This window comes from Anomalospiza imberbis, chromosome 18 (assembly GCF_031753505.1).
Source record: "Anomalospiza imberbis isolate Cuckoo-Finch-1a 21T00152 chromosome 18, ASM3175350v1, whole genome shotgun sequence".
Classification (NCBI taxonomy): Eukaryota; Metazoa; Chordata; class Aves; order Passeriformes; family Viduidae; genus Anomalospiza; species Anomalospiza imberbis.
In genome coordinates this window covers 7,448,748-7,468,770 of record NC_089698.1, presented here as the reverse complement: position 1 = coordinate 7,468,770, position 20,023 = coordinate 7,448,748, and the positions used below count along the sequence as shown (strand labels likewise).

At 42.4% G+C, this 20,023-nt stretch overlaps 2 protein-coding genes across 9 annotated transcripts in view; one reads left to right on the top strand and one right to left on the bottom strand.

Moving 5' to 3' along the window:
* Positions 1-20,023, bottom strand: part of ARVCF (ARVCF delta catenin family member) — a 245,417-nt gene that overhangs the window by 95,777 nt on the left and 129,617 nt on the right. The window lies entirely within an intron of this gene.
* The window catches only part of RANBP1 (RAN binding protein 1), a 214,404-nt gene continuing 204,291 nt past the window's right edge, over positions 9,911-20,023 (top strand). The window contains exon 1 of the mRNA XM_068208817.1: positions 9,911-9,921. The gene's annotated coding sequence lies outside the window, so the exon portion shown is untranslated. The remainder of the gene's footprint in view (positions 9,922-20,023) is intronic.

Here is a 20,023-nt window from a genome sequence, read left to right as displayed (position 1 = left end):
CCAGGTACCCAGTCTTGCCTTCTCTCCTTTATAGGCTTTCCTATGACCCATCTCCACAACTAAAATTTTGGCAGAAATAAACCAAAGTCCTCCATAAAGCATGAGCTATCCTGGGATCATCTATACACACAGCTGTCTTTCCCAGAGTTCAAATGAAGCTGTTTTATTTTTTTCCCAATTCTTCATAAGGAATCAAAGATAAACAGTCATCCCACCCACCTTTTTTAACAGAAAGACAGACTCAATCACTACAGATCTAGCAGCAGCAAGTCCACCACCCAGTACGAACACCCTGCCATAAACACAGTTCCTGCCCCCAGGACTCACCCTGAGCCCAGCACTGGGAATGTTCTCAGAAACACACACTGGCAGGGCTCATCCTACTTTCGTTTTCAGCTTGTGGGTTTCCTTTTTTTTCCCCAAGAGAAAGCCAGTGTCTTTGAATTCCTTTCAAGAGTCTCCCAGCAGCAAAAAAAAACATCTCCAAAAAGGTGCTGCTGAATCCACAAGTCAGATTTGCTGACTTGGACTAACCCATCACTCACATTAACAAATTGTTAACAAATAAATTCATGTGACAGAAATCCATAATATTCTACATCTCAACTTGCTAAATCAGGAATGTAAAAGTAACAGATAAATGGATGTATGGAAGATGTTAAGTGTGGCAACCAGTTGCAAAAGCAATGCTACAACCTGAAGAGCACCAAAAAAGATGAGCAGAGGAGAAAAGCATTACAAAAGGCATGAGTCTATCCAAGGAGGGCAAAACCAAACAATAAAGCACGTCAGGGAAAAGGGAGGACGGATAAAAATGAGAAGAGACAGAACCTATAAATGAGAAGAGTGTCATGTGGAAGCCAAATCAGTGGCTTTCACATGAAAAAAAAAAGTGGCAGGAAAAGAGAAGGAAAAAAGAAGAAGTATGAAAGAAATATTTCAGTTTTTAATTCCATCCTGTTAACACTGCTTTTGTTCACCATATAAATCTTTTGGCAAGCAGTAGCTCCCTCCACACACGGCAGTATATTAAGATTCTTTATTAAGGCTTTCCAAACACCATAATGTCATTCTTTGGCTTTTTATGTGGTTTGCCTAGACTATGTTTTTGTTGCTAAGCTCTCATTAGATGTCTATCTTGTACTGACAGGGAAGAGATTATAAAACACAAGAAACCTGAGCACAAGCCCAGTCTGATTTGACACAAGTGGACACCCTCAGGCAACAGCGCGATGCCTTGTGTGTGACTTGGGGACACCTCTGTATCTGCTCAGCATGAACAGAATGGGTCTGAACTGTCCCGTGGTGGCGTGCAAGCGATTAATTTGGGAAAGCACAGAAAGGGGAGGAGAGCTCAGGCCCAGATGTATCACAACCCACCTCCCACACCAGAAGCTCCTGTGCCAGCCCCAGCACTTCCAGCCCCCGGGCAGGACAGCTCACGGCTCTGGCAGATGAGCTGAGGACTGGCATGAGAATACTGCCCCAAGCCACGAATACCAGGGAAGCACAAGAACAACACAACACAAAGATGAAGCCAAATTAATAAATCTTGCTTACAAGGGATGACAGCACATCAGGAAGAACAAATGTACCCATCTAGTTACCCGGGTGGAAGACAAAGACATCCATCCTGAACAGCAAATTGTGTCCAACACCATGAACACTTCACACCCCACAGGCAGAAAGCTAGCCTGATTCTACACTTAATTAAATTAACTATGTCAACAGTGACCAAACACATCAGCATTCACAGCCTCCCACCATTTATCAGTTCACACACGCAGAAATTAAACTGACTCCTGAACAAGGAATTATCAGCAACTCTGATCACAGAAAAAACTACAGAAAACTATTTTCTCCCAAGAAGTTTAAACTGAGCATGGTTCCATTTGGAAAATTACATGAAACCAAAGTATAACCATATCATTCACTTCACAAAAGCCACCAAATATATTCTAACAGGCTGCTAGTATACACCTAAAATGTGTTTAGAAACCCAGAAATAGACCAGATAATGTGCTCTATATACCCTCAGCAGCAGACATTACAGCTATTCTTAATCCCAGCTTTGTGAATCTGGTAGACATAATTCATTGTGCTTTTGGATCCAGAATATTTTGCAAAGCGCTGCAGTTTGCGGGCTTACAAACCTGCTCTGCCAGCTCACTGTGTAGAAAGATTTCTGCTGACTTCACCCACCATGTTAGTTGCACTCATGAGGGATTAGTATTTTTCCCTGCTAAGGATACAGGCTGCAAGTACCAAGAAGGAAAGGTTACCCATGTGGCTGGAAAAGACAAGTAACATTTTGATAGGTGATAAATATACACACAGTGAACGAGCTCTTAAGGGGCACTTGACTATTTTTTCCATGAAGTTCAAGTAGCAAACTTAAATTTCAAATGCTTTAGAAATTTTACTTCTTTTTAAAGATATAATTGATAAAATATTTTCATCATGCATTTAACACCCATAACTTCTCTAAGACGAAGAGAGACCAGAGAACCCTCTGTATTCTTTACAGACTTTCATGAAAAAATTTCTCCTCTTCACAACTTCACATCTGCACGTGTACAAGAAATAAAACCAGTTTTTAATGGAGAGTATTTCGTGTAATGTTAAGAACCTAAGAAACCATGAAGGTAGCAAGCCCTTCTGGTCCAGTCCTCTACTGGTAAGGTCACACCTCAGCACACTGCCCATTCTAAAGCACTGCCATATTTTGCAATGAAGGTGGTTTTCTATCATAGGGATTTGCACTCCCATAGTAGGCTTCTGTCTTTACACTCAGCAGGAAGAGAAGCAAATTTCAATACAAGTCTGTATAATTAATTTAATGGAATTTTACACTATTAAAATGACAACTTCAGAACAAATCAGTGAGCGAGCTGCTTCAAGAACATCACCTTCATACCTGCAGCAAAAACCCCACAGCAGAGGAGAGCATCAGTGAAAATAATTTCTTACAATATTATGCAGCATTTTCCAGTTTGAGCAGTCAAGCAAATTCACATGGTCAGCAGTAAAAAGCTTTTGTAAACCATTTGGATCTTGTTTCTCCTAAGAAAGTCTTACAAGAGAACCAATTCATTCTTAGGAGCAGGCGGAGAGATGTTAGAAGTCCTCATCATCAATGACCATGGCTCCAGCAGAAATGTTCACTGTTCTTACCCTTGGAGCAACATGAACGCGATGACAGAACAATGGATTTACTTCTAAAAGAACACGAGTTTGTGGAGGTTTGGAACTCGGGTGACTTGCCCTGCAGTGTGTATGAACTATCCAGCCTACCCTGCTCAGCCAGTGCAGGGCCACGGAGGATGCAGACAGCTGCTGCACTGGAAGAGGAAGGCTCCACAATGCCCTGCCCACTCCAGAGAGCTCTGTGCACATCTGTGCCCCAGGACATAGAGCAGCTGTACCAGAGCTGCTCATTCCAATGCACACACGGATGAAGGGAGCCCCAAACAAAGAGAGCTCAGACTGCCGGGAGCTGGCCGGGCCCGGCTCAGCGTCAGGGCCAGGCTGCAAGCTGACATCACGGATGTGTGAGAACGCTGGTGGCTCAGACAGCTCGAGCATCAGCTGCAGTCTGCTCTCCCAAAGCCTGGCAGCAGTAGGCTGGAGGAGGCACTCCCCAGCCCATCAAGAAATAACAAGTGACAATTCAGGAAAGCATGTTTGCTATCCATTCATGCGTGCAAGCAATCTTGGGCCAAAGAGTGGATGTGCTAAAAAGTTTTCCCCAGAGGAAATGTGTTTATTAATTAATATCTACTGAATTAATTGGTTCCCCATATGCTCTGCTGCTGTGCTTTTAAGACTGGAGCCCTGTTGCTGTTACTGAAAGGTGTCAGGCGTGGTGACTACCCAGGAGGTTCATCAGAACACTTCAGTCAATCTGAAAAACTAATCTGTGTTTTTGTATTCATCAAATTTACAGTGTATCCATCTATGGTTGAAGACATGGAAAACGCATTTAAAATCTCCAATCCATAATAATTTTAAAAAGCCAACACACACTCTTACTTCAGCCACAAGTGTGGTACACAGCAGAAGCACAGAAGGAGGTGCTGATCTGAGGCCATCAACTCATCTCTTGGCCCCTCATCTGCAGTAACCCTGGCTGCTCCTTTCACACACGGTTACACTCCTTACACCAACCTGTTCCAGCAACTGCTGCCACTACTACCAAACAAACCTTAACATCCATCACATCCTCCCCCACTCCCTTTCATCAGTGCAGGAAAGGTATTTTTGGATTCTGACTACATCTGGCACAATTCTGTGCAGTGACATCATTTTTCTAATGTTATCAGTCTCTCAATGAGACACTTTATTCAACACATGTCAGTGTCAGCTGGCAGGGACCACAACTCCTGTCATTCCTGGTACTCCAGTACTCATCCTGCACCAGCCTCTGTGTAAGCTCAGACCGTAGTAGCAGAGAAGGGAGAGCAATCCTGCAACCTCCCTCTTTTAAGCACCCACCAGCACAGATTTGGCATCCTCATCCCTGAGAGAGACAATTTACTCTCCAAGACATTCCCCCTCCACTGCAATGCCACCTCTCCTAAACCCCCTGGATGCACCCACACAGTGCAGAGGCCAGAAAACCCTTTGTCAGAGTACAGAAGGACAAGGACTCATTATGGCAGCCTCTCTAGCAGATTCAGAGACCTCTGATGCTTATTTAGTCCAGGTCTCCAATTCCAGCATTCGCTCACATATGCAACACCCACTTAGTCCAATTCAGAAACCTGAATATCAGCAACTGTAATTACCACACCCAGTGGTGAACTCAGACTGCACAAGCAGCACCCCTGGCTCCCTTGCAGAAATAGTCTCAAGTTGTCTCTACAATAGAAAGGGAGTGCCTCAGCTATATTAAAATACTGTGCTCCAAGATTTTACCACTGTACCAACACACTACAATACACTGCTTACTGCAAGCTGGACAGGCCCAAGGACCAGGCATTTGAGATCATTCAGACAGAAACTGCTCTCACAGAAAGGTCTCAGGTGCAGCCATAATGCCATTATTTAATTCCACATGGCCTGTGCACAGCCTGCAGCAGCAGAGGGGGGAGAGCAGTCCTACAACCACCCTCTTGTAAACACGTTTTAGCACAGGCTTGAGTTTCTTCAGCTTAAAACCTCAAGAAAACAAAGCTGAAGACAGCTCAAATGTACAACTTCAGTTCTGCTGCAGGAAATGGTTAAAGCATATCACAAAATAAACATTTATCAATATAAACAGGTGTGACTGTGATGTGTTCAAAACAGCTTCCCACAGAGGAAGATGGTCATGCTTACCAGGTCATGCTGGTAAACAGAAGAGGCTGCAGAGAAGCACAAGATCACGTTCCCAAATCAGAGGCCTTGTTAATAATTTCTTTACAAGTACATAATAAGTAGAACAAAAATTAGAGCTACCTTCAGAGAATACCATCTTCTCTAAGGCAGGCTGCAAACAGAGTCAGCAGGATCTGTGCTACCTGTCTGAATAACATCTTTTCACTTGATAATGGGCATATGACAAGCACGACTTTTGAAGTGACCCGTATAAAACATTAGTGCACAACACAGTGGTTGGAACACTGCAAATGGAAAAGGTGGGATGACTCCTCCTGTCTGGGAGAGCTGTTTCTGAAAGATTTGCAATATGCCACATGGCACCATGTACAGCACTTGATCTTTCCAAGAGATGGCAAATCTCTCTTAAAGCAATGAACTGCTCCTCTTTAATCCAGCATATCTGCTCCACCCAGTGATTAAGTCCCTTAACAGTTAATTTAGGAGGATGCATTTCTCTTCCAGATGCTAGTAAAAGGCATACAAAAGCAAAAAATGATAAATGATCAGTTTCCAGCCGCTCTGATACAGCATAAACCTACAGAAAGGACTTGGAGAAACAGTAACTATGCACATCACACCAGCATAACCTCAATAACCCCCTGTGTGTAGACTGAGCTGTTCCTGGGGGCACCTATTTGCTCTTCAAGGATTCAGGCCTGAAAGAATCTTTTCCACGCACTTCACTTAGTTATGGTTCATCACCCTGCATGCAGATACAGAAGAGTTTATAACACATTTACTGCCCACCTGCAAGACATTAATGATTAATTTCCAAGCATATCAACTCTACACAGCTGTTGGGCTTTCCTTTTTCCTCTGTTTCTTCATTGCTTGCTTTGAAGAAAAAAGAACAGGAATATCATGCAAAATCCAGCTAGAAATATTGAAATATTGCAGTACTTTTCAGTCTCAGCAGAATAGCTGGGGAGTTGAAGGTTTTAATCAAGGGTTTAGGAAAAAAATATTTCAAATACATTAAGTGCATGCCAGATCAAATCCTGTCTTCTGTCATACAAGGTAACTGTTATCCAGTGGACTAATTTGCAAACATAATTTTATCTGTTTATTAAATAAATCAGACTAGGTGAAAAGATGTGAAGATGTGATTTGTACTGTCAGTTTCGCCCTGTGAGCATGGACACTGAGGATGGAGGAGGCACTTGTATGAGGTCCATGCTGAAGTGAGATCTGCATGCAGAGACAATTCAGTTGATGCTGAAAGATGACATCCTCAACAACTCCTGCCTGGTCCTTTGAAAATTGTCATATTTGTTCTGTCATGTCTGCAGAGCAGCTCTGGGGAATGGCTGAACAGAGCCCAAAAGGCAACCGGCGACAGAAGCGCCCGCGCTCACGTCATTAAGCACCAGCTCAGAGCCTGGCAGACAGCTCTTGTCTGAAGGTATCAGAGGAGCTTGTTCCAGCAGGCCACGAGGAGCTACTGCAGCTCGGCTGCCACGACATGAGAGCATCAGACAGAGGGAGGGAGAATACACCTACCAGGGGTCTGGTAAACAGGGAAGAAGCCACAGCTACATTTGAATTTATCTCTAAAGCCACATTTGGCCATCAGAGGACAAAGAAATTTGATTTAGATTTACCTCACCCATCTGCTTCTCTGCTCTTGAAAAGGAAAGTATTACTGAAGTTTTTCACAAGAGAGTTAAAGGGAACTTCCTGCAAAGATCTCCCCAGACAAGAAGTGCTAGTGACTTCTTGTGAGATATAAATATAGCAAAAGCTCTCAAAAAGTTTCTGAGTCCAACTTTTACTTTCCCAGTACAGGTTGTCAAATGAGTCCTTGATGTCTTTTGTAGCTGTACATTACCTGGAGGCTGACTGTGGGAAAGGTACAGCTACAGCTTCTCAGTGCAACTCCTGACACAAATACTGTCCTGAAGGAAAAACAATGCTCTTTTGAAATAACATTAAACAATTAGTAAAGCAGAGCAATTACTCTGGAGAGAAGCCACCTTTAATAATAACAAGATCCATGCAAGGACAACTGTAATGTATAAAATTTACACTTAAATAGACTACACAGACCAGCACATCTACCCAAATGCATCTCTCTGTCTAAATTCACAGCTTTTTTTCCTTAGCATAAAGGTTTGCAATAGGAATTCAGGAGAATATGCCAAAAACCTTTGACAATTTCCTATATGGAGCACAGAAAAAAACTGAAGTACAAAGAAAAAAAATAAAATCAAGCATTTTTTTCAGAATGTGCTTAAATGCCTTGTTCCCTGCCTGAAATTTGCCTTCTGATGAAGCAAGTCCACTATGACAAATGACAAAACTTTTTTCCATCCAGTTGCTCTTCCAGATCTTTGAGATGTTCTGGGAATGGTGGGAGGTAACAGTTTTAGCAAAATATAGTCAGATGAGCAGGGCAGTACCTAAAGGCTGAAGGGTTAAGTAAGGGAAGGACAGATGAAAACGCACCCTCCCCATGCAAAAGGAGACAGGGAAATAAAACTGCCTTGATTGATATTTCTAAAGAACAGTTCACATCTAGGGATTTACTAATAATGTTCTCCCAAGGCAGGCTTGGTGTGACGGCTGATTTTGTCTTTCTGGTAGCACCTTTAAAAAGAAAACCACGCCAGACAGAGTACACAGAGCATCCACTCCCAGGACTGGTCTGCACAGTCATGGTCAGTGTCATAAGTCTTTCTCCCTTTGCTCTTTAAAAAAAGAAAGGAGCAAGGGAAAAATCCCATCTGTGACATACCTTAGAGCATCAGAAACTCGGTCAGCTTTTGCAGTAATCTGAATCACCCCTCTGGCTGCCCTTGAATTTTCTCACAAGATCCAAGCCCTCCACAGATAGGATGCTGTACTGCAACAGGTAAAAGAGAAAACCTGCAGAATTGAGGTCAGGGGTCTACAGCTCTGGTAACTGCTCTTCTTTTTCATTGGCAGATGCAATGGGCTACACGTGGTGTGTGTGAAAGAATGAAAGCTAAAGCAAACAGCTTGCAAGTCTTGTTAAATTATCTGTACTGAGTAAGAACCATGAAAGGCACACAACACAGAAAGAGATTATGAGGTACAGTGAAAAATGAAAGATCTGCAGTTTAGGGCCCAGTCACTGAGTGTGAGGTATCTGGTATCCTACAGCTGACCAGAGGTTACAGAAAGAATCCACGAGCATTCCAGTGTAAGCTGCTCTGCTGAGTGATTACTTGGGGCTGAAAACTAGTTGAGGAAAAAGAATCAGCAGCTCAGAGAATGGCAGAAATGAAGACAGCCTTCTAAGTATACCCTAACAGTACCTGGAATACTGTGCTACAGACGTGATCTAATTAGACAGTAAGTCAAATATCCATGTTCCATGACTTGATGATCTATTGTACCAAACACCCTGAGAATCTTTTGACATTTGTGAAAACTAAGACAGCATTTTCAGAAGTTGCATGTGAGTCACTGGGAGTCTCTGATGAACTCCCTCTGAAGGAAGCAGGCCACTGTGCTGTCTTTCCAGCAAAAGCCATAGTGCATTTTCTGTTTGTGGCGTTTAATCATTAAAAAGAGGGGGGAGGGGAAACCCTTTTTGCTAGGGCACAGCTAATAGCAGAATGAACTACCTCATTCATCTAAATAAAGTCAGCTCTAAACCATGCAATAACCATTTAAGTGCCTGCTTTGTTAATTATTTCATTGTTTATCTAACTCATTATGAGCATCTAAATAATAAGCTCATTCAGCATTAACCACGATCAGATACAGAAGACACCCACTGAGCCTACCCACCCTTCTGCCCACTGGGGGTCTGTCCCCTGCAGCCTCGCCCAAGTTTATGGGGTCTCTGACTCCCTTGAGAATGTTCGGTCACTCCACAGATCAATACAGCACAGCTTTATGAAAGCTTCCTGTCTCTTCTACCATCCGTTCCTCCATAGCCTTTGTGTGGATTTTGGGATGGTTACCTCTAATCTTCCAATTTTATTTCAGGGAAAAATGTCACCTTCCAGCGTGAGCAAGGACAATATTCCCAATGGCAGAGAACAGGTGAATTGTTTCATTGTTAATCCACTTCCCTCTTCCTCACCTGTTGCTTCTGAATTCATTAGTTTGCATACAGCTGCAACAACTCTTCTGAAAATCAGGACATCTATAAATGCACAATAGAGCTCACTTGGGAAACAAGGGCCACACACCTTCAAGAGGGCACAAGGTGCACTCGCATCTCCCACACGACCTCAATTATATCCTGCATCCACTCCCTTCCAGAAAGGCACAGCACTTTGATTCCCTTAAGAAAAAGTACATTTCACCTTTCTATGCTTCATTTCAGTTTGGCATTTATATAGCTCAGAAGCTAACTACACTTTTTCTCATGATGTTAGCATATGATTAAGTGTTCCTCAAACAGGGACACTCTTGTTGGAGATGGTAACTGAAGTCAGCACATGGACTGGCCCGAGAGGCTGCATTAGCAGCTCAAACACCGCTCTCTTCCACTTCTGAGCAGCGAGCTAATCTTCAGGTGGAGCACAATAGCTGGAGCCTTGGAGAAAAACAGAAATGACAACATGTCTGGGAGCCTTTTTCTTGGTGGACAAGCCCATCACAACATCACTCCAAGTGGCAAAACACAACTGGAACATATCAAAACAAAGCCACAGCCACGCTTGAGTTCCTACTGAGGGAGTGGTGTTTTCCTCAAGTATTTCCAAACAGCGGTCAGGGTGGGTGGGTGTGGGGAGTCAAAGGCTTCAGTACAAACTGTTTATTGAAATAATTCCCTTTAATTGCCCTCCCTCGCACTGCAGTTTTTAGCCATGGAATCACTTGTGCCCTGGGAAGGGACAAGTATGTACCATTTGTGACTGCAATTAAAGCGGAGTAATTAACCAATCCCTCCATTTCTGCAAGAAAAGCTTCTTAAGCTGATAATGAATTTAAGCATTTGAAAGTAGTGAAACTGATTTTCCATGCAGCAACAGCACAGGAACTGCCAAATGCTTTCCTCTTGACTGTTCACTGAGCACCTGAAATGATGCAGATCATTACTTCAGCAGGCACCAGGGCTGTTAATCTCAAGATTTACACAGGAGGCAAAAACTTACATTGCAATATAGCCACAGAAGTGCAACTGTACAATGTACACAAATTTTATATGAAACAACAGGCTCTTCTGAGAAATTACAGTAATTTGGGTGCGAGAAAGTGAAAAGACTTAAATCTGCACAAACATTGTTAGGACAGCAAGGGTGAATTTACACAGCACACCAACTGCCAATTAAAAACATTAAACAAAAGCCAACCATCTTGGTCTGTAAATTTTTTCGTCCCAACTGCTGTGTAGGCACATTATTTAGAGCAGCTGTGTTATTAAGAAAGAAAGGAAAAAACCAAAGCAGCCCTTATGCACTTACAAAATCCTGTAAGTGCAGAACTTTGACCCTGCAGTGAAGGGCTCAGCCTATGTTCAGACCAGCAGAACATACTTGACTCGTGCCCCAAATTTAGCACTGAGAGGAAAATTCATCTCCAGCAAATCTATTAAATGAATGTGGCATCATTTGAGTCAGGAGCCAAGTCTCATACAACCAAAGCACAATTAAGTATCAGGCAAGCAAAACGTTTGAAGGCAGACAAACTTCCCAATTGGATGTAATAAACCAGGGTAAATAAACCACAATGACAAGGGGCATCTTTGAATTACAACTCCATTACAGTTAAGCATTTAAGCATAACATACAGTTACAGATTCTCAGCCACGTCACTTCTCAAAACTGAGAAAAAATGTGCTCGTTTCCCATTCTGTAGCTGGGCAGCTGCACTCTGAATGCTGCATCAGCAGCAGTGGGTAGTGTCAAGCTTTTCCCTTGTCACCCACTCCTGTAACCCCAGGAGCCACTCTGATCTTTCAAAAGCTGTTTTTTTTTCAACCTCATGGGATTCACTTTCTATTTCTTCACACCTCATTTTAAAGATCCTATAGGAAGCTGAAGCAGTCTAACTCAGGTCACTACCACAGCAGCTACCCTAAAATGGAAAGCCAAGCCTGAGGTGCCATCACTTGGTGATGTGGGACACCTTTGATCAGGAAACCTCACTGAGCTATCACCTATACCTACATGTCCCAGGCACAAGTCTGCTCAATCCATGGCTGTGCAACAGTTCAAATGAAGGAAACGCTGCCTCAGCTACGAAAAACACATCAGAAGAAAACAAAAGCCAGAGGTGGAAATAAAAGCTTCCAGCTGGCTTTTTTAATCTTTTTTATCGAGTTCTATACTACTCTTTCCCATCTCTGAAATGGTTCTGGAACTCTCACAAACACATTGAATAGACAGAAGCATACAAGAGACCTTGTCCCAGAGGCACAAAATAGAACTGGGTCAGAAAACTGGGAAACATTTGACTTGCTCAGGCCAACACAGTAAGGCAAAAAATGAAGTTTTGATTGGAATGTGGCCATGCTGGCTCAAAGCAGTTATCTCCTACACTGACTTCAGTACTGATGCCTTGAACAACAGCAGTATCGTGTTCCACATTTTGAAGAGGACATGCTTGGTTTCATCCTCCACGCTGCACATCCAGAGCATCCCTTCTCCACTCAGAAGCAAAGAGGAAAAACCTTTCATAACCTTCTCCTGAGCTGAACTAAAAATCACCTGGTACTTGTCAACAGAAGCAAGAGCAGGGATGACAAAAGGTCATCTAAGAGCAGGCACTTGACCTTCCTGTCTTGAAATACGTGAGTGCACCTACCCAGGTACTGCCATTCCTGTGACACCGTGCACTGAGGATGAATGGAGCCCCAAGCCCCTGCTTCTCTCCATTTAGATCGATCCATTTTGAATACCACAAGTATCTTAATAAGACGACTTCTAGAACAATTAACCCTGCACTGCTTTTACCTATTCAAAAATTTACTGCTTCTCTGCTGCTAGAAAGAGTCACAGACAAAAATGTTCAGGTTTGCTCCTATTCACTGTCATTCTATAATGGGCTTCTCAGTCCTTTTCTTAAATTTTTCTCTCCCATACAAGGAAAGGAGGCAAGATTTATTCCCCCAAAATTGTTGAAACAAGACAGATGAACAGAGGAAGACGAAGCAGTGTAAATGCCACAAAAGTCCATAAACACAGAGGTGGAAGCACAAGGGTGGGACCCTGCTGGGAGAGAGCGTAAGAGCCATTAACACCACGCAGTGCAAACCATGTTTAGACAAACCCTGAGGATACACATCTGGATGGTATTGACAGAAGTGACCTTGCTACAAAAGCAGGGATATCACCAGCTCTCCAATATTGCAGGAGATGTCCCAAGCAAATAAAGGCCTTGTTTCCATTTGTATTATATAAATTGAAATAAGTCAACCACCTTCCAACAATATTTTACATTTCACCATCACTACCTTCTCTACGTCATGGGAAATTTAAAATCAGCATTCATTTTAAAAGCTGCATATTTCTTAGAAGAGGAAACTGAGGCACAGACTATCAAGAGATTATTCCCCAGTGCTTCAGTGCCTTCAGTCATTCTGAGCTTACATGGCACACTGATGGTCAGCAACAGCAGTAGGTCTGAAGTGCTTGAGTGTCTACAAAGAGACTCCTGTCTCTTCCATCATCCCAAAAGAAGACTCTGGTTCTTTAACTTTTCAGGCCACCGAAGAGCCCAGCTGAAAAAGTTTATTCTTTCTGTGTGGCAGATTTTGTGAAATGTCCCACAAATGGAAGGTTGCCTCTGGAACTCATTTATCAGGAATTTCAGCAATGCTCTACACAGATGTTGCATATCACTTTAGGCTCCTGCTAAAAGTCAAAATGTTGTTGAACTCAAACGCAAAGGATTAACTCCACTGGACTTTAAACTGCCATGAACACTGACTGGAATTCCCTCTCATGACAGTAAGAATATCCCAACATCCAACAGTGAAACGACACGACCTGTAGGCTGTACCTTGTCCTCTTCCCCTCACACTTTTTTCCCACCATTCAGCTGAAATTTGTATGTGTTTGCTAAACTTTCCTTAAGCAGTCAAGATTCTAGTCAATTTTCTTAAATTCTCAACATCAGCTACTATTTCTGCAGAGGTCCTAATCTCCTTCAGTATTTTCAACAGCATTTTTTCTCTCTGGTTCCTCACTGCCCATCCTACCTTACCATCTGATGCCCAACATCCATTTCCTTCAGTATGTGCCTGAAGCACTCAGACTCCCATTTAGTAACTGTGAAAAGCCACTTCTTCCACCACAAGCAGGAGCCATTTCTTCCTCACCTCTCCAACCATCAAATACAACTCACAGGAGCTCTGCCTCAGAGTTTTTATTACCAGCCCCCTTTCAACCAAAGGCACTGGGCCAAAATAAACCATCTCACTTACTAGTCCTGCAACTTGCTGTCCATCACTGCTATTCTTAGCATACATGGCAGCATGTCCTAGGGATTGTTCATTTTAAGGGATGTATACAGAGAACAGGACAATAAAGTGAGACTCTTGACTCCTTCAATGGCATAATAGAGAGCCTGAGAAACAGGGATGTACAGAAACTGCCCCAATGGCATCCATCAATAGAGGCAGAGACACATGGTTACCTTCTTTACAAGAAGCTTTTCAAGCTGTAAGTGTTCAGGTTATTTGTAGAGCCTTGGTTTCAATTTCATGAAGCCTAATCTAAATTTTTGCTGAAGTTGCTGTATTAATAGCAGCTTCTTTCCTCCTGGGAAGTATCAACACAATCATCTCCTGGACTCTTTAATAAAGGCTAATAACAAAGGCAGGCAAAAAGCAAACTACAAAGGAGACAACAACCCAGCTCAGAGAAGTTCTTATTTTTTAGTTGGCAAGCAAATGAAAACTCCGTATCTACAAAGGTGGAGTAAGTATTTCAGCATCGTATTTCTTATTCCTACATGGTGAGAAAAGCCTTTTCCAATGGATTGAAGTATCTCAGTTCAATCTTAACATTAATATGAACTTTTCAAGTATTTTATGCTCTTGCAGATCATTCATGTGCTTTTAAAAAAACTTTTTTCCTCAAAAAAGTAAAAAAAGTTCTTTAGTCTCCAAACTGAAGCCACCTCTACATACACTCATAGGTCAAATCTCAAACCCTGCTATTTCTTTACGTGGACAGTAAGAAAAGCGTGGCTGTTGTAACAAATACTGAAGGAATGTCCCAGTCATGTGAATGTGAGCTGGAAAACAGAGCACCATTCTGTAAATGGAGCAGTCTAACAACCAATTTTGACCGTCTGTTGTACACACACTTACATGCTTCTCTTACAAAGCCTCTTCAGTCCCTTCTGTGGCTCACCAACTCACTCACATAGAGGTCATTCTGGGGAAAATGGTTTTTTCTTCTTTGCACCCTTGCTGCTGATTTCCATGTTAATTAATCAAGAGATGAGGTTCACTATAGGCCATCACTCCTCGTTACTGCACAGCTCACCACAGCCCTGGTGTGTCCATCTGCTGAGCTGGTGAGGCTGGCTGGTTCCACAGGATCTGCTGGCAGGCTCCAGGGCAGGCAGCCAAATAGCTGCTGGCCTTCCAGCAGCATCATCCTTCTCCCTTAAAAATGCCACATCCTTCTCCCACAAACACACAGCAACTGCTCTCCAGCTGAGCCATCCAAATTGCTCCACTACCTCAGCATGAAGATGTATCTTGAGCTTTGAAACAAAACGTTTTTGCACTTGAAGGATGTCAGGGGTTACCTACAGAAACCTGCTCAACTATTTCCCTGGTTTGTCAAACAGCCAAGCACAACAACAGCAGTCATTCTGACAGACTAAAGGGCCAGGGACCAGCTGTCTACAGCAAAGAGCCATTTTCTTGGACAAAAGAGGGGCTTTATAATTAAGTTATTATGTAGTGGTTGAACGATACCATAAACCTTCTTTGTTTTAAAGCTGATTTGATGTACTTGAAATAAATCACTAGGTAGCCCTAGTTTTACTGGCTTAATCACTTTTAAGTTTTTTCCCTAGTTTATTGGGCAACAATTTCAGAAGCCCTCAAGTTCTCCTGATGCTTGGTATTCCTCCCACCAGCATAGGTAGAAGCACATCTGGAAATAACCCAACCCTATTGTTTTGCTTATAATAACGACAACCAAATAGACCTTATGGAAACAGATTTCATCTCCTATGCACAGGAAAAGTGTGAACAGTGAAACAATGATCTACAGAGGTGATGAAAGATGAAGCAAAGTGTTTTTGAACCAGTGTTCACAGGAGCAGCCCAAGCAGATGCATGGCTGTACCCAGCACCATGAGAGGACACAAGACTTGTGCTGCAGCCAACAGCAAACCACTTGCTGGAACACATCATCACCTCCTATGTGCTTAATTCCTCAGTATGGCAATACAAAAAGAACATGGCTGCATCACAATGATACAGCAGGAAAATCATACACCTTGAATGTTTTGTCCTCTTTTAACATAGGATTTTCCATTAGGCAAGGACAGCCTTTCAGTAGTAGAGTAATATTTCATGGGGGGAAAAAAACCCCATGAGCTTTTCAAGTTTCTGAATAGGGAAAAAAAAACCATTTCCGATATCCTCTTGAAGAAGGACCATTGAGACCAATTCTGTTGTCTACTTCAGAGATCTTTAAAAGACATTTTGTAATTTCAAGTCGAAGCACATCACTCTGTCATGGGGAGGGAAGAGGAGAGAAAGGGGAAAACAATTTAATTTCCCCTGCTCATCTGAACACGCATCAAGTGAGCCCTTCAACAAACTCATAAAAATGTGCAAGGCAGACAGAAAATAATTTAGGCTGCATTTAGAGTTTATTGACTTGGCCTGGTCATACATTTGATAACGTATCTTGCTGTTGGTATGGCAAGTGGGGAAAATAAAATTAAAGCTGATCTGTGAAAACTGGTAGGCTTTGCTTTAAATGCAGCTTCAAACCATACCAGAACAAAAAAAATATCTGATCTCTTTTTGGAAAATACACTGAAATGTCTCCAAATTAGCCATAATTATTGCAAAATAACTTCCTGAAGAAGAAATGAGCTACAAAACCACTTGTGGTGGTAGGCATGAGAGATTGAGCACTTCAAGAGTAGTCACCGGCCCTCTGCTCCTACTGTTCCACATGGCCAGTGAAAGCTTCTTTAACAGGAGAAGCTGTGTTTCAGAACTACTACCTGAAAGAAGCCCAGTATTTTACATTCTTGCTACATCAGCTTGACTTTCCTTATTTAGTACTTACTGCCTGAACAAAGTCCCAGGATTTTGTCTGGGCTTAAGGGGGAAACGTTAATTTACAAGGAAAGGTGAGGGTGGTTAAAGCCAAGAAGAGCCTGTCAAGCATTGATACATAAACTCTACCTTTCTGCTGTATACAACAATTCATCCTTTCCTCAATCCTTCCCTATCACACAGCCAGATGCTGCCAACTTTGTCAGCATGACTTCTGCAGTGATGGCTTTACATGGCAAGGGACTGTGCCACCACCTGCCACTGAGAAGGTATCTGCACCTCTTAGGGAAGCTCAGGACCTGCCTGAATTATTTGGAACTGGTGGTCCTACAGAAGGGCTTCAAAAACAAAACCTTAAGAGTTCTCTCAAGGCTGAAGTGCAAAAATATATTAAGAGATGTGAGATGGCTCCATTTCTTTGTGGTTTTTTAACTCTTCAAACTTCCCTCTTGGACCCGGGGGAATTTCTGAACCCCAGGCTGCCAGCAGCACACCAACAAAGGCATGCAAGCAGGTCCCAGCCTAGACAGAAGAGTGCAAGAAAATCCAGACACACTATTCAGTGTCCCTAGCTTATGTCTGAAGTCATCTGAATTCGATAGGGTTTCAAGAGAAAGTAACTAAAACACCCAGTGTTTTTTTTTTTTTAATTTACTTTTGAATACTTGTGAGAAAGGCTGGGGAAGCAGCCTCTTTCTGCAATGCCTCACAGCTACAAAGAAAGCAATCCAACCTTTTACAAAGCAAGAAACACAGCAGAAAACAAAACCAGCCAAAAGCTCTTCAAAATGATCAAGCACAGTGCTACCTTGCAATCTACCTCTTGATTAAGCAAGAGGTTTGGGATGCTTCAAAGGGTACAGAATTTCACTGAAAAAGCCACCACCTCAGCAGTGAGAAGAGAACAGCAAAGCCTGTCCGGGCTCAGTACCAACCTCGATGGTCTCTTCCCAGGATTATCTCTGCAGCCTCCCATTCAATGCTGTTTAACACACCACAGCACACATTTTAGCTGCTAATTCAGCTCTCTGGTCAAAACAGGCAACAGAAGCGAATGGATCATTCCTCCCCAGACCCTGATTTCCAACCTATGATTACTTATTTATGCACATCAGTGTTCACAAATTCATCTCCAGCAGCCCCTGGAACACAAAGCTCAGTAACCTGATATGGTTTCCATGAGACCAAATACAGAGATTGAAGGAAAGACCATTGAAACAAAACAAAAAAAGCAATGAACTACAAGGGAGTTGATGATGTTTCAAGGCATGTAGCAAGTCTCTCCTACTGATCACTCTGCCAGTTCTTCAACTGAACCACAACTGAAAAGCCAATTTAATAAACAACTCTCATTTCAACAGGCAGGACACCACCAGGCACCAGGAAATGTTGCAGCTCAGCAAAAAGATAATGTAGTGATCACGGGGTGGGTATAATAGAGGGATTACTTTACAATTACAGCAACAATGAAAAAGCAATTTATACAGTAACACGCTGATATACTGGCAAGCGCCTGTTCAAAAGGATTAAATGAAAGTCTGACACAGACTACAGCCAGAAGAATGTCTTTAGCAAAAGGTTTATGAACTTCCCTAGACATATTTCTAAGCAATGTCCCTTGAAGACAGTATCTTGTATTTAGACCCATTTTAGGTAATAGGCACAATGCACGAAAAAGAAATAAAGTTCACTTTGAGAATTCTTACTTATTTAAAGAGAAGCAAATGCATATATGAAAAAGGCTAGGTCACTTTTAATTGCTTCAGAAAGCATACCTCAGTGGCCACCAAAATGCCCTCATTTATTGGGCTAAAACTGGTTAAGGAACCTCAGAGGTGGCATTGGTAGTTCTTGGGGTGCTCCTGCTGCAGCGGTGACTTTGATAGAATATTTCAGAAGCCCTCAGCAGGAATAATAAGGAAGCAGCCACGAGAGAGGAAGTTATCCAGGAACACCATGTGGATGGCCACAATGGTTCACAGTGTCTCATGCCCCTGATGCAACACCCCTGGTACGCTGTGGAAAAGAGCTGCTTGAGAGAATCAACTTGCAAGGATAACCTGCAGGATGATCAGGCTCCCTTCCAGAGCAGGGAACATCCAGCTGAGAAGGAAAAAAACCCCACGCTTCAGAACAGAAATTCGGGTAGTTCAAAGGGAGGGCAGATGAACATTTTTACAAACCACAGAGCTTTTAGCTCTGGTTGATTTATTAAATGGGTCGTCCTCTTTTTCCTATCACTTCAGGCAACAGTTGAATTATTTAATGAGCTCCAGTTGACTATGTTGTTTCTAAAACACTTGGGCTACCTCTGGGGAAGGAAGACAAGAGGCGAAGGGGAATAAAAACATGTTTAAAAGTTAAAGAATTTAACAGAAGTGGGTCCTATTCATTTAGAGAAGTCTCAGAATCAGAGAGGAAGTCAAGCACTTCTGCAGGTCTCCTGGCTAAGGAAACTTGTAGCACATGGAGAAGTGGAGATGGGCAGCTCAGCTGCAAAGCTCACAGCACAGGGGCAGCCTTGTTCCCCTACCAGTTAAAGGGTGATGGCCCTTCTGCTCCCACAAACAGCATTCATGGCTCCAGCCTCAGTGACACCCACCATGTTTTTGGAAACAAACACATGCTTTACCCTCTGAACTTTCCCATCCCTAACAGAACTGTCAAGAGAATTTCTCCTGCAGTCCAGTTGAAAGAAAAGCAGTTTTCAGACAATCCTTCAGAGTTTAATAACTGCAGTACTTTTTTGTTGCCAGCCTAAAGCAGAGTGACTCAAACTGGACAGGGAGAACAAGAACAAAGCCAACCTCTCAGTGAGGCAAATACCAAACAACCAGGCTAACAAAGCAACGTTCCTCTGAACACAACATTTCTCACAGATCACCAGCTCCAGGACTTAACTGCATAGTGGCATTTAATTAACAAAAACACTGTATGATGCTCATGTGAACAGAGGTTAGTTTTCAGATTTCAGCAGTAGAAGTGGTTGGTCATGAAGTAGCAGATGAGCTCTTGCAAAACTATTTATGATCCAGCAAAGAAGAGATTTATGCTCTAGAGAAGGTTGGCTTGCCAGAAGAAAGCCTCTTGACAGCAGGGAATTCTGCTATCATTTGTGCTTGCTCAGTAATTGGAGCTGGATGCAGGAAAACACAGTGATCCATCAGCATCAGCCAAGACAAAATCAAATCAGGAAATACATAAAAAGAATTAATATAATCAAGAAAAGCAAAGGACCTGACAGCAAATCAGTGAAGCCAAAAGCAGACACAGTTATTTACTACAGTAAAAAAAAAAAAAATTAAAAAACCCCAAACCTATAGGTAATTTACTCACATATGACATATTTTACTACTGCTCCCAAACACTTGCAAATCACATATGTATATTTCAAAATAAAATGAGTTATTTATGGATTTTTTAAAATATTACAAGAAATTTACAGGCATAAAATCTATAAGGACACAACCAGAGCATTCT